The sequence below is a fragment of the Larus michahellis genome, chromosome 1 (assembly GCF_964199755.1).
Source record: "Larus michahellis chromosome 1, bLarMic1.1, whole genome shotgun sequence".
NCBI classification, from domain to species: Eukaryota; Metazoa; Chordata; class Aves; order Charadriiformes; family Laridae; genus Larus; species Larus michahellis.
The window spans coordinates 43,478,850-43,492,882 of NC_133896.1; the positions used below are offsets into that span (position 1 = coordinate 43,478,850).

The 14,033-nt window shown below is 35.9% G+C and overlaps 1 protein-coding gene across 2 annotated transcripts in view; it reads left to right on the top strand.

Moving 5' to 3' along the window:
• SYT1 (synaptotagmin 1) overlaps positions 1 to 14,033 on the top strand; it is a 361,363-nt gene that overhangs the window by 94,998 nt on the left and 252,332 nt on the right. The window lies entirely within an intron of this gene.

Below are 14,033 nucleotides of genomic sequence, written 5' to 3' on the forward strand. Positions count from 1 at the left end.
TATTGTTTTGTTGACAGTGACATGGGATATGCTATTAATCCAGCTTTTGGAAAAAAAAGAGATCAAAAGTTAACGGTGGCACGGTAACAGTGTCACTGTGAATAAACTGGTTTGAATAAAATGAAAGCTGATTCAAACTCTTTGCCTATGGAAAATTTGAAAAAGTAAAATGTCTGAGCATAGAGGTGTGTGAGCGTTAAGGCCACTTCTCTCAAAGGATCGCTTCCGTACAGCTGGGTGGCGACAGCAGAACTCAGCAGCCCTTGCTGGCCTTGAATAGCACATTTTGAGAGGTACGGGTGCCTTATGGGGGATCTTCTGCATAACTCATATCTGGGAGTATTTTTTTGAATTGATAAATTCCCTGATTGGGTATTTCTTGGATTACAAACTCTCTACAGGGAGGATGTTTTACTCATACGTAAGTAATTGCCCATGAAATTCAGGACTTCTTTTCTCTTTTCAAATACAGGTTAACAGTAGTTGAATTGTGCTTAACATAAGCATCACAGCCAGCCCTTCTGATCTACCCCGAGGTTTACAGGCGAGGATATGTGTCTACAAATTAGTAGCATAAAAGCATCCAAAATATGTTTTCTTAATCAAATTCAAGTGTTGTATACAGATCTTGTGAAAGGATGACACCTTGAAATGCACTTTGTATCCCACCTGAGAATTGTTGAGCTAACTTCAGTGTGTTTGGTTAGGTTGATTTTAGTGGAACAATTTGTGGGTTAAGATGCTAGCCAAACACACTAGTCACTGTCAGCAACTAATGAACTCAGTGCTTGCCTAGGACTGGAGATAAATCTGAATCTAGTTAAAATTACAACATGATGTTCATTAACTTCAGCAAGGGTAATTTCTGAGATAAAGTGTTGCTATCACCCAACATGTTAAATAAGCAGTTGGACTAAGCAGGTGGTGGGCAGAGATCAATGACTTTCCATTAAACAATAGGTAATTTCTCAGTAGGAAATTACTCACATTCCCAAAAAGGGTCGCATACCAAATTTTTATGCTGGTTTATAGTTGTAAGAAATCTGCGGGTCAAGTATGTGCGCTCTAGAAACATGGAGAAGCAGAAAACCTTACAGACATTCTGAAGGCTGATCTTATTTATTCTGGTATTCCTCAAGGCTTCATTGTACTTCATGCTGCATGCACATAAGGTCTCAGCTTTATACTGAAGTTCACCACTAACTTATTCGTATGATGGATTTTTCCAGTACTACAGCAAAACTGTACTGTTCTAAAATATAGAAGTCTATAGAAGATCGACTTCTTCATATGCTTCTGCCTACTTACATGGGATTTTGTGGGAAAAAGGTGCAATGCGTTAGGGTGCAGATATGGATACATTACTCAGCCTTTTTGATTAAGTTTTTTGTAAAACCCTTTATATAATTTGAGGGAAAAAATCCAGTATCTTGCTTTTCATTTAGCTGCATCATGGCCCGATTGGAAGCAGAAGTGTCAATGTGGGGCGTTGTTTTCCCAACATTTCCAATTGAGTTGTTTCAAGTTTTACATGCTGTGTTTTTTTGTTATGTATCTCAAGCTTAATTCAGCAGTTCCTGAAGTTGTTCTTCCACTAATATGTAACCTAACAGTGGATTGAGGTGAATTGACTTGAAGAGGGATGGGTTTATGTCTTGACCCTTCTGATAGGTGGTGCCTTCCCTGAGAAAGTCATCTCCAACCTGTTCATTTGACTTAGTCTGTCTTTGGTTTACCACAATGCATTGGTGTTAAAAACCGGTCAGTTGTCCTTGCCTGAAGGACAGGAAAAACTATCTGAAGAGCAGGGCAGAGGGCTGGAGGTGATTATACTTTCTGCCATCCAGTTATTCTATCTAGCCATCACAAGTCCGTGAAACGGGGTAAGACTTCCTGAATTTTTAAACATGAATGGTTGTTTATGTCTGTAAACATTCCTGTCTTGATTTGATAGTATCTTGCACCTACCCAACATGGTAATTTACAGAAGACAGCAAAACCAGTCTGACATAATGGGATATGAATGAGGGGTAAGAAAAAATAGATAATTATAATAGATAAATAATAAATCATTATTCTTTCCTGAGGTTATTATAAATATATATGATAGATAGAGATGGGTCTAGACAGTTCCTTTACACGTTGACACTGCTTTCTGTCAACCAATTTCTAGTCTGCTTCACGTGTAAATACTAGTGAAAAAAATTAATATAACTATGAATTGCTGTGGGAGTCTTTTTAAATACTAAAAGGAAGCAATTTTTAACCATGCTATGATGAAAATATAATCTTTTCCTCTCATGATGTGAAGCTTACCTTTTCAATATTTTTTTAATGTTTTGGTGTTTTGGTTTTTTAATCCAATGTATCAAATTCATGGGGTTTTTTTGGGGGGAGACTTTTCAATTTTAAAAAACATTAGAATGTTTAATTTGCATGGATTAAGATGAATGATAGGGTTAACCAACAGGCTTGCATTAGAAAATCCAAGGTTTTGTAATTTTTCTTTAAGTAAATCTCCTTTAATTATCTGTATAATAGAAGAATTTACCTTATTAGGATGCAGGGCACAGCAGAAAATTTCCAAATTATTATATTATAAGTCTAGTATATATGGTATTTGTTATGCTACAAAAATGCTTAATTAAAACCACTTTAAAATAGTTTTACTCTAGATGCAAATTTCAGAAAAAATTGTATGGAAAGAGTCAATTTAATAAGGGGAAAAAAGCATGTCAGAGCAGTGTCCCAATAGGTTAGTTGGAGTAGTAAATTAAAACTCGTCATGCCGTATGCTTTCTACTCATTCTTCATAATTTATTTTCATTAATAACTTTGTCTTGTAGGTAAGGTTTTGGAGAATGAATAGCAATATATTTCTAGCTTCAAGATGAAAGATTGAGTATGCTGCATCTAACCCTCAAAGAATAATTTCTGTCTATGCCTATTTTTGAAAGTATGCTTAGAATATTTTTTTCTAGTAACATCTTTGCTGATCTTGAAACTATGGTGCTCTTGAGCATCAACTTCAAAATTCAGGTGATTATACTGTAAACAATCTTATTCTGTATTTACTGAGTTGCCCTGAACCCTTGCCTCCACCTGATTCAATTTATATTCCATGTCAACATTAGCAGTGCATGTTGTATAGCCTTGCTAAACACTACATTTATTTGATGATTATGTTGTCTTTGCTGCTAAATTCTTATAGGAGACTCAGAAGAATGTCTAGTCCTTTGCCCATCATTAGAAACATGAGGAAAGGGGTAATAGTAATTAAAGTTCTTTCTAAATCATTAATTTGCTCTTTAAAATTGTGTTTGTGTTTCTCTGTGTGTATATATTGGATGCTTCTATAGTTGCATATTTTTTTCTAGGGGTGTGTGCATGTAGATATGTATATACACACACACAGAGATATTTCCATTTGTTCATGTACATGTGTGTGTATGTATGTATAGGCATGTGTCAGTGTTTAGCAGTCTGTTGATTATATAAGGATAAATTTGGTTTACAAGATTGCAGACATCATCCCCGAGTTGATATTAGAACTTTTCTGTGTTGCAAGCACAGCCATAATGTATTTCATGTCATATTTATGGAGTCAATAATACAGAAAACAGGTAGTTCTTAAATTTTGTGGCAGATTTCGAAACAAGTTCAACAATGGGAGTATCCACTTCAAATAAGTGTGAAATAAAAATATAGCATTTTATAGGAGCTCACTTTTCTCTTGGATAGGCTTCGCAACATTACATAGATAATGGTAGGCTATCTAATATGATGCTAGCGTTCAGCGTACATTGAATTTTAGACTGTGTAAACATTAAACTTACCTTTTTAAAGTTTGAAGTGAATAGGTGCCTACATCCAGTCTAGCTATTAAACAGCCACTCAATTTACATTTGACAAAAAGGAAACGTGAAATATGAATCCAGTAATGTGTAGCTAATTAAGATGTCTATAAAGTAAAAAAAATTTTTTTCTTTTTTAACATTGTCATTTTGTTTGCAATGGAATGAGAATTGTTCACATGCTTATGAGCAGAAAGTTCAGGAATATTTTCAGTGAGTGGAGAACAAGAAAGAGAACAAGAAAGAGACAGTATTGTCTTGCATCAACTGAGAGTTCCAGCCTCTCAAAATATTTTACAGGTGAGGATAATTTTTTGTATACAGCATGGGGCCATTCATAATGTTTTTTCAGAAGACTACAACCTAGTATGAAATAAGAATATCAGAAAAAAATTATGAAAAGTTTTGTGGATACAAAAGTACTGGGAAGTGTTAACTAATGCACAGGTAACAACAGACCCCTAGTGGTTTCGACTGTCGCAGTTGTACATCACTCACCTTTAGAAGCATTTTTTTCTTCATTTCTTTCTCTAGCAGATGATATTTCTTAATAGCAGTGCTTCTCATAGGAGTGTATTTCTAATCTGTTTTTCCTTCTCGTTTATATTAATGATCTTACTCGACAATCTGAACTTAAAACTGTGTGGTTTTCTTCAGTCTTCCTCCTGTGTGTTCTTTTCCTTTCCCTGTAGCTGATTGTAGTTAATTTTTAATTTGAGGTACCAACACCTCTGTCTTTGTTAATGTCTGGCAGCTTCTGTTGTGAGTGTTATTAAAGATACGACTGTGTCTGAAGAGAAAGATTTTCGAATCCCCTACGTGCTTTTTCCCTGTATAGTCAAAACTTCTGTCTGGCTTTTCTCTTTGTATGGTGAGCTTTTACTCACCTTCTTTACCGCTGAGTATTTGTGAAGTACCAAATATACTCCAGAACAAGCAGATGTAAAAATGTCCATTAATTACTTCAGGCTAGTATTAGAAGTTTTGTTGCTATTAGTCCAGTTGGAATAGTCTTGTAATACAAGCAAAAAGGCTTATGTTGGAGCATCATTAAACCATCAAATGGATTTTTTAGAAATTATATTAATATGGTTATGTTGGGACCAATAGAGATCACATTGTTTGAGAGCAGCTTGAAAGAAGTTGGAACTAGATGATCTTGAAGGTCCCTTCCAACCTAAACCACTCTATGATTCTAAGTTACGAAATGAAGCAAGAAAGAGAAATGATTTTGATAAGACTGTTTGTTGAATGTATAAGAAACAAGATCTGAGGAGCAGATCAGGAGAGGCTTACAAGAGGTGCGCAAGAGTTGAGGAGAAGGCAAGAAGATTATGATTACTAGAAAAGATAGAAGTTAGACTGTGGACAGTGTTTTTCACTTTGAAGAGAAAAAGTGCTGTTTGTTTGCTTGATTTTTGTAAAGGGCAAGAGCCCCATGCTGAGCTACAGCAGACACTTTCCTATTAATGAGGCTAAGCGCTGAGGAATAGATGAGCCCCAGAATATGGGTAAAGGATTTAGAGAAGTCAAAGTTGTTCTGGACCAGCCATAGTAAGTCTGAGCTGCTAACAGGCCATTTAGAGTAATGCATTGGAAACAAAGTCAAACATGCAGAACAGGGAACTGTCTGGTTGTGAAAAAGAGATGAGTCATTGACTCACAAATTATAGCTGAATCCACATAATATTCACCAAAGATTTAAAGGTAGGAGAGTCTAGTACAATAGAGAAAAGAAGCTATAAGGCAAAAGCTGTGTGAGTGAAAACTAAACTAGAGGACCACAGAGTCTGAAATAGATGTTAAGAAAAGGAGTGTAGACAGTAATATGAACGGCTGTAGAGGTTTTAGGATGGCAGGATTTAAGACCTGTCTAAGAATTGATCAGTGTAGTAGAAAACAGTGGTAAGGAAAGAGCAGGACACACATTTCATAAGGAGGCTGTAAAACTCTGCTTAAAAATGCTTCAGACAGGTAAGGGATGAAGATAGTGAGTGAGATGAACAGTAAAATGGCAGATGGAGTTGAAGATCCTTTAGTTTAGAATGCCTATGGACCAGTAAAGAGAATCAGAGATTACTGATAAACGGGATGGAGTCAGAGCAATGGATGGAGTCAGGCACTAAGTATGGTAGTGTGATGAGCAACAAGGAGTTACTCTTCCAGTTGCCTTTGGACAGATGCAGCCAGTTTACCAGCTGGCAAATAGTGATACTGAATATCTAAGCAGCTGTGAATCGTCTTAACAGTCTTTTCACTACCTTCCTATATTACATTGCTTCTCGTGCAACACAGGGAAGTATCATCTCCGTTTCCTCTGGTATGTAACTTCCTTGTCCATCTTCCTATCCTTATTTTTCATTCTGCTGCATTTATAATCTGTACAGTGGTATTTCAAGTTCACTGGTACCTCCTATGATCATTTTATTCTTCATTCAAATACTGAATAGATTTAGAACTTTTGAAGCCTTTCATCATAAAATAACCTTTTAATCTCCAGATAAGCTCTGCAGGTCCTCTCTGTTAAAGAGTTTGAACGTCCTCCACTTTAGTGTCCTGAACTGCTAACAACACCTCAAGGCTGGTGTGTAAGATATGCCTGTAGCTTGCATTTTGGAGTTGCTTACCTTTTCTTTAGTTACCAGCTTGGCTGTAAAAATATGAATTCTACTATCTCATTTTAGATTCTGGTAACCAGCTATTTCTATTTTCTTTGCCTCAACAACAGTGTTTTCTAACTAACTCAAGTAGCAAAATCAACTCCTAGTCAAAGTCATCCATTTCTACAAATGGGTAGAACATTCTGGCAGCTAACAGGCCAGAAGCTAGCAAAAACTAACTGGGTTGTGTTTACAGCATAAACTTAAACATCAATTACTGAAAATTTTAATACCTGAATTTATTATTACCTGCTAAATGAATATACCTTCTAGAAAAGTTTGTCTTCGGAGAAAAGAACTGTTTTGAGGATGGAGAAAAGTAACCTGTTTGTCAAAGGCTGAGCAGTTCAATTTGTCAAAAGATGTTTCCTTTGCAATAGGCATATCTAATTTTTGAAAAGATATTGCCCTGTAACTTATAGACATAAAATTTGGTTGTGAGTTCATCAGATTTCCCTTTAATAAATGATACTATATCTTTCTCTCTTGCAATCATTTCAACTCACTCATTCCTCCTCCTTGCAGATTAAGCAAGTTTATTCCATTAAGTTTGATCCTTTCTTGAATCTTGTATATTAGAATATTGCCTCCATCACATTTTTTTCCCATTGAAAAGGTAAATGACTAGGTCATTTTTCTGTTTTGTGTTAAGGAAAGCTCAAGCTCAGAGATTTAAGCCTTTAAAATCACATACACAGGTATGGCAAAGATTAAAACACAGAGAAGTTAGATATAGCCTCTGACATGAGGATTTTGTTTAATGGAACCATTCTTTCTCTTGATTTATAAATAATCCCCTTACTTATGCACCCTAAGACCATAGTAGTCTTTTCAAACAGCTGTTACACATGACAGGTGACCACTACACCACTACGCGTGTACCGATGACCACTACTGTTTTTGCTATGTTACCTGAAATGTGATATTTAGGTCTATGTTAGTCTTGTTTATTTTCACCAAACGTGCAACGCTTCTTACCTTAAATTTCATGCTACTGTCATCTCTCCATATTCCTACTCTGGTTAGTCTTCCTCACTCTGGCAATATTTTCTTTATTACATTATTTTTATTTAGAAATCGTATTCACAAAGTTTATTTAATCAATTTTAGCCAATTTTTAATGTATTAATATGAATGATAAGTCAAAATGTTACATTGCATTAGAGTATTATGAAATCAAGGCTGTGCTAAGCAAGGAGTTTTATCAGCTGGTAACTTAATGTGGTTTATGGGAAACTAATTTGAATAGCAAAATTGGATTTTTTTTTATTTTTTAATACTTTGCATATTTTATTCAAAACACGTAAATAAAATCAGGAAATGTTAAGTTCTTCCTTCAACATGTTAGCTGTTCTTCAAGCATTGCTGTTACTGTTACTGCACAAGTTTGCCTGATGGCAGCGTCAAACACATTTAGTGCATATCATCAAACACCTCTGTACAAACTCTGTGCTAATATCTGTGATGACAAAACTATACATTACTGACACTAAGGGACACTTGTAACTGGCATTAAAAGTGTGGTGTTGGGCTTTGGGTTTTGGATTTAGATTTGTTTGGTTTTTGCTGTTTTGTGGTTAGTTGTGTGGTTTGGTTTTGGGGGCTTTTTTTTTCACAAAACATATATCTGTCCTTTAAATAACATTGTTCGTATTTAAACAGCTGTGATCTTCAGCTGAGTATCTTTTGTGCTGTTTATAATTACAACGCTGTGCAAAATAACTGTTCTGTTAAATATAATTTGTGATATCTGAGGGTAACTTTTAAAGTAAATAGGCAGGTTTTTCAAAATCAGAATGAACTTAAATATTAGCCAACAAAGGCAGTGACAGGAACACGGGCCTGTGACTGAGTCATATATATAAATTAAAAAATGCATTTCTAAAATTACTGAGTATTTGAGTAGATGCATTAGTCTTTGCTATGTGACTAGATTTTGAATTGGAAATACCGCTTACCGGGAAAAAAGGAAGTGTAAAATCTTGTCTTTAGCTTATTCTGAGTTATTTTCCTTGATCATAGTTTTTGCAATGATTCTCAGGTTTTATATATAGGCATGTGCTTTGTGTTTTAAAGGCATTAATCACAAGTAACATCTGCTACCTCTCTAACTCTGTGGAAGCATAATCAATAACTGCCAAACTTACTGGCTAATAGCTTTCTTTTACTTTTTTACTAATTCCACTGAAGAAAACCAAAATCACTGAATGACTTTCCTTTCGCACAAATATAGAATGCAAAAAAAATTCCGATGCAACCTCTCCCTTACTGTGTTCAGAAAATTTCTTTCCACTTTGTAATACGTCTCTACCTTTTCACTTGTCTCTGCTCTCCTCTAAAATTTAGTGTTGTCTTTCTGTTAACTTCTAAATTCCTGAGCTAAACTGTTTCTTCCTGCTCCCCCAAATAGCTTTCACTTGTTCCCTTGCATTTTGGATTTTAGTTCTTCTATTTATAAACTGATCTTAAGGCCCTAGAAAAGAACTTCATTTGTCCTTTGAAATATTCCTCAAATTTGATTGAAATACAGTCTATTAAAATTACCCTTTTGCTGCTTCCTACTGGTGAAAGAGTTGGAAGCTCACCAAACTCACTCAGTATTCCCAGCCCAAGTTTGACTGCACTGTGGTTGCAGTCAAGTGCCCTATAATACATACAGCAATTTAAAGTGTTCGATGAATGTCAGTTCCATATAAAATCAGATTTAATGCCAACGACACACTTTTCCCCAGTGTCCTGTTTTTCAATTACTGGTATTCTGCTCTAGAACCAAAAAAAACCCAGCACAGGCAGAATGCTGTGATTGAAGTTGAAGTATTTTGAATTAACAGTTTTCACAGAACTTTATTCAGGTTCATTCAGGTACTTGTGAAATTCATGGAATTCTTGGAACTGATTCGGTAGAATAAAACCATTCAAATTTACCCTAAAAATAAGGTCTAATGTGGAGCTTGTAGCCATCTTGAAAGCAAAATTTTGAATTTTCTGTTTGCTTAGAGTCTCACAATATATATATATTTTAAAAAAAAAAAAAGTTGTGGGCATCCATAATAAAAATGTTTCTTTTGTAGCTCAAACTAAATTGAATTTCCATTCCCTCCATTTTTAATTATATACAGTTTTTCAGTTTTGCCAGAAATGTCCATGGTGTTAGTATCTTTTCTAAGGGCTTTTGTGGTCGGCTTTTGTGATTTGGAAAATCCACTCTGAAACAGAAGAGCTGCATAGAAATACAGTGAGACTACATTGAGACTGCCCAGGAGCTGCTGAAACAGTCCAGTCAAGTGGATTCCCCATGGTTTCTTTCTGCCTGTCTGCTTAGTGTCCACCGCATGACTTCTGTAAAACCGTGCTTTTCTTCTCCTCTCTCCCATCATCTAGTGGATCTTCCAGGTGGACACAGAATCCTGCCCAGGCTCCTCTCAGCTGGAATACCAGCTTTCATCTCTCAACTGGGTAACTACAGCTCACAGCAGCAGTTCAAGTGTATAGGAAAAAAAATCTCCCCTGCAGGTTTTGAACAGTTCAAACTTCATACTCTGCTTGTGGTACATATTTATTTGCCTGCTTTAAAAATAAAAAAGAGAATGACTTTTTATGAAGTGTTTCAACCACTTAAGCATATCCTCCGAAACATTCATGTTCTTCATTGTGGATATGAAATTCTGATGCTGTATTAATAATTTAGTGTGACAGATGGATTAACTAGGGGGAAAAATGTTTCTGGGGGATTAACTAGGGGGTACAAAATTTCTAAACTTCCAGCTGCTTGACTTTGCAACTTTGACAAAACCATTGCTGAATATTTGTTTAATCTGTACATGTCTGTAAACAATTCTGCACGTTGATTGAATGACCTGTATATTAGACTAAGAGCTTCCTATTGCTTCTCTATAAAATGTAATCTCCTTAAGATAACTAATAAATGGCTGTAGTTGAACCAGTTGCTAACTTAAGTCCAGTAGTTCATTAGATGGATAGGTAAAAATTTACTGCAGTAACATAGCTTATCAGCATAAGCATTACAAATCAAAGCATGTTACCCATGTCTGACGGAAGTGCTATGTCTGCATTAAACAACTTGATGAATACTTAGAGAATGCTGTAGTGCTGTCTCCAAGTCTACTCCCAACAGCTTTCCTTAAGGAACTTTTTCCTTGTACTGTAGCAGATACAGAATGTGGGAAGGAATACAGAAAGGTTATTTGACTCTCTTTATTTGTATAAAATATTTTCCATTTTTATACCTCATTTTACTAGCGGCTATTCCACACTAGCATAAATAGAATAATCTTTTCTACCAATAACCTTACAAATTGCTTTAGAATGCCACACTTCACTGTGTAGCGACACTTGCACTCTGAGCTGCTGCAAAACCTCCTTTTGTGAAACAAAACCCATGTCACTTTACATGGCAAGAGAGTATGTACTACATTCATAGCTCATAAAGAATCTGACAGTTCAAAAGTAAAACAAATTATTTGGAAGGTCAACTCTCTTCTTCATTGACCTTGATATTAATAAAGTTTGTGCCCTGGAATGTAAATGAAACACGTTACCAAGGTCCTTCTCCATCAAAATAAATTAACAGCTTTTTAATTTACCTATCTATGAACTCTGGTTATTTTGAAACATGTAATTTCAATCTACCTAAATCAATTTAACCAGGGACAAGGCTAGGATGTGACTCATTTGCTTCATGCCAGTGTGTAGCATTATGCTGCTAAAGGAAGAAATTCTGACAGATTTGTGTGCCTGAGAACCTTCTTGGCTATTTCCAGTTGACAAGATTTCCACAGCAGCTAATGTCCAAGTGTGGGATCCGGTGTATGAAAAAGATCTCATCTTTCATGCTGAAAGCGGTTGGGAAAATTCTTTCCAATAATTCTTCCTTTACCCCCAAGAGATTCTTTATTTCTGATGTAGCTGTACTTTGTAACAACAAGACCCAATTTATGAAATGTAGGTAATTGTAGAAATAAGAGATGGCAATATAAAGAACTGTTCCTCAATTGCCAATGGATTAATAAAGGTAATTACATGAAGTCAGCACAGAGTCAAACTCTGATATCTGTCCTCACTGCTTGGCTCTACGGAGAGCAAGTTGAAAGGGATTCAATAATTCTGAGATGGAAGGCGATCAGCACTTCTTGTGCTGAGCTGCCAGACTTTCAATTAGGAAAATTATTCTTGTCTTTACCTTGTTCTGTCCCTTCTTTCATGGCAGTGAGCTGAAATCCTGGCCTGAAAAAACATTACAGTTTCTGTGTTTGGCATCTCAAGTCAAGATTTCCTTACATACATGACAATATATAGATAACAGCAAAATATTAGCTAGGGCTGGAATATGACTGCTATAAGGTGCAAAAATGCCTAGCAAAAAATTGCTTTTATTTTTTTTGTAATCCAGTGTTGACCAAATGAGAGGTTATGTATTACAAGATCTGTATTCTGAATTGTATGCTCAAGTGAACAGTTCCTTCTTGTGTCCACTAGTTTTTCAATAAAATGTGCATCACTTCTTACAAGTTTGGAAATGGAAGTCAGTACGCTCCTATCTGAAAGGATAGGCTAGAATATTAGGAAAAGCTTTTTTATTTATGTGTTTTGAATAGATTTTTGATTCATGTTCTTTTATTAAGCAAATTATTGAGAAAGAATACCATAAGACTCCTAGGTGGGAAGCAAGACCAAATATAAATGCAAGTGCTCTTGAACTCAAGCAAAGAAAATTGAGTGATACTTTGGGATGGCTTGAGACTAATGAATATGAACGGCACTTGATTTTAAGACATGTGATATTATGATCCTCAATCATGAGGACCATAATATCACATGGCCCTCATGGCCCTCAATGAAAGACTGGTTAATGTGCGGCCTGGCTTGGGCTGTTCACTTTTCATTTTGAAGGTCCAGAAGCAAAAAATAGTTATATACGTTGATGGGTTTGATTCTGTTCCCTACCACATATTACATGTCACAAAAAAGAAAGAAATGTTTGTATTGTCACTGTTAATACAGGGTTAGTTTAATGTGAACATGACTCTAACTAGAGAAGTATGTTTACATACTTAAAAATGCTCCATATTTTTAGTTCTGCCTCCCACATCCCCTTATAATGTACCTCTACAGCCTGCTGGCCTGCTTTCATCACGCAGAATTGCAGATTGGCTATAATCGTTACTTGGAAGATAGATAGTAGTTACATGGAGCTAACAACATCAGTCTTGAAGTACCATGTCTGTTAATGGAATTTTGTGCTTTCAGATAGTTGTGCTATCAGGGTGATAAACGCATGTTACCCATACTAAAATGTATTGCCTGATTTTAAAAAATAATCCGTATATTAATATATACCCAATGTGATTTTCAAAAGGTCTGGTGGTTCAGGATGATGTTCTTTTCTATGTCAAAAAATAAACCAGCATTGTTTTCTGCTGGGGAAGGGCGCTTCGTATTCTGAAGTCAGGCATTTTTAAATAATTTCAGAATATAAAACCGAACTGTGAGAAATGCAAAATCATTTTGCATCACTTGTGGTTACTGTATGGAGAACTGAACTACTTGTAGGGATAACAGTAAGTATGAACTACAAACATTTCTGGTTTTGTAGATTGACGTCACTGACCAGAAGTCTCTCAGTTATGAACTAGGATGTTGAAGCACTTTTACATTGCAGTAGCTGAGACATATTTTCAGTAGTATCATCATAGGAAAAAAGTACTGGAGCTAGAAATTGCCTCATTCTTGCTTAGTATTTGAAAACAATGAGTCAGAAAACCAGAAGAGATCAGGGCGTCAAAGAGCAGGGGCGGGAAATAACAGGATAATTAAGCTGAAGGAGGTAATTGGGGGAGGGGTCGGAAACAGGACATAAGAGTCAAAAAGGAAACTGCATTTTGCAGAATTGTCAGGAGATGAAAATTAGAGGCGAAGTGATAGAGAATAGGTTAAGGAATAAGAGTTTAAGAAGGATTTGACTTGGGAGCAGGAGAAAGGAAGGCAAATGGAAGAAGAAAAGTGAAGAGAAGGTAGGAAGGAGACAGAAAAGACCCAAAGGGAAGGATGACTCCTGTTGGAACTGATTGAAGAAGATGATATATCACATGGCAGCAGAAGAGGCTGAGAAGTGAGGGGGTGTGAGAACTATATATAAGTAGAAGGTGTGGTATTCATTAGGCCTGGAAAATAATTGCTTCTTGGCTAGGACAGGAAGCGAGCTGCAAGAGGAGAGAACAGATTTGTAGTGAAAGAAATTCATTTGGTCTCAGCTTTTCACCCAAGGACATTCAGACTGAACAGAAATAGGAAATGGAATTTGGAGGTTATAGGTCAGAAGACGAATGGAGAAGGAGGAGGGATTGCAAAATATATGTTCATTAGGCTGAAAATGGCTCTATATTGTTTTAAAAGGAATCTCATATTTCATGAAATCCATCAGCTTTGTCCTGACCTCGAAACATAAATCTCTTGTAAAATCTGACCTAGCAGAGAACTAACGGGCGATTTACTTTTTGCA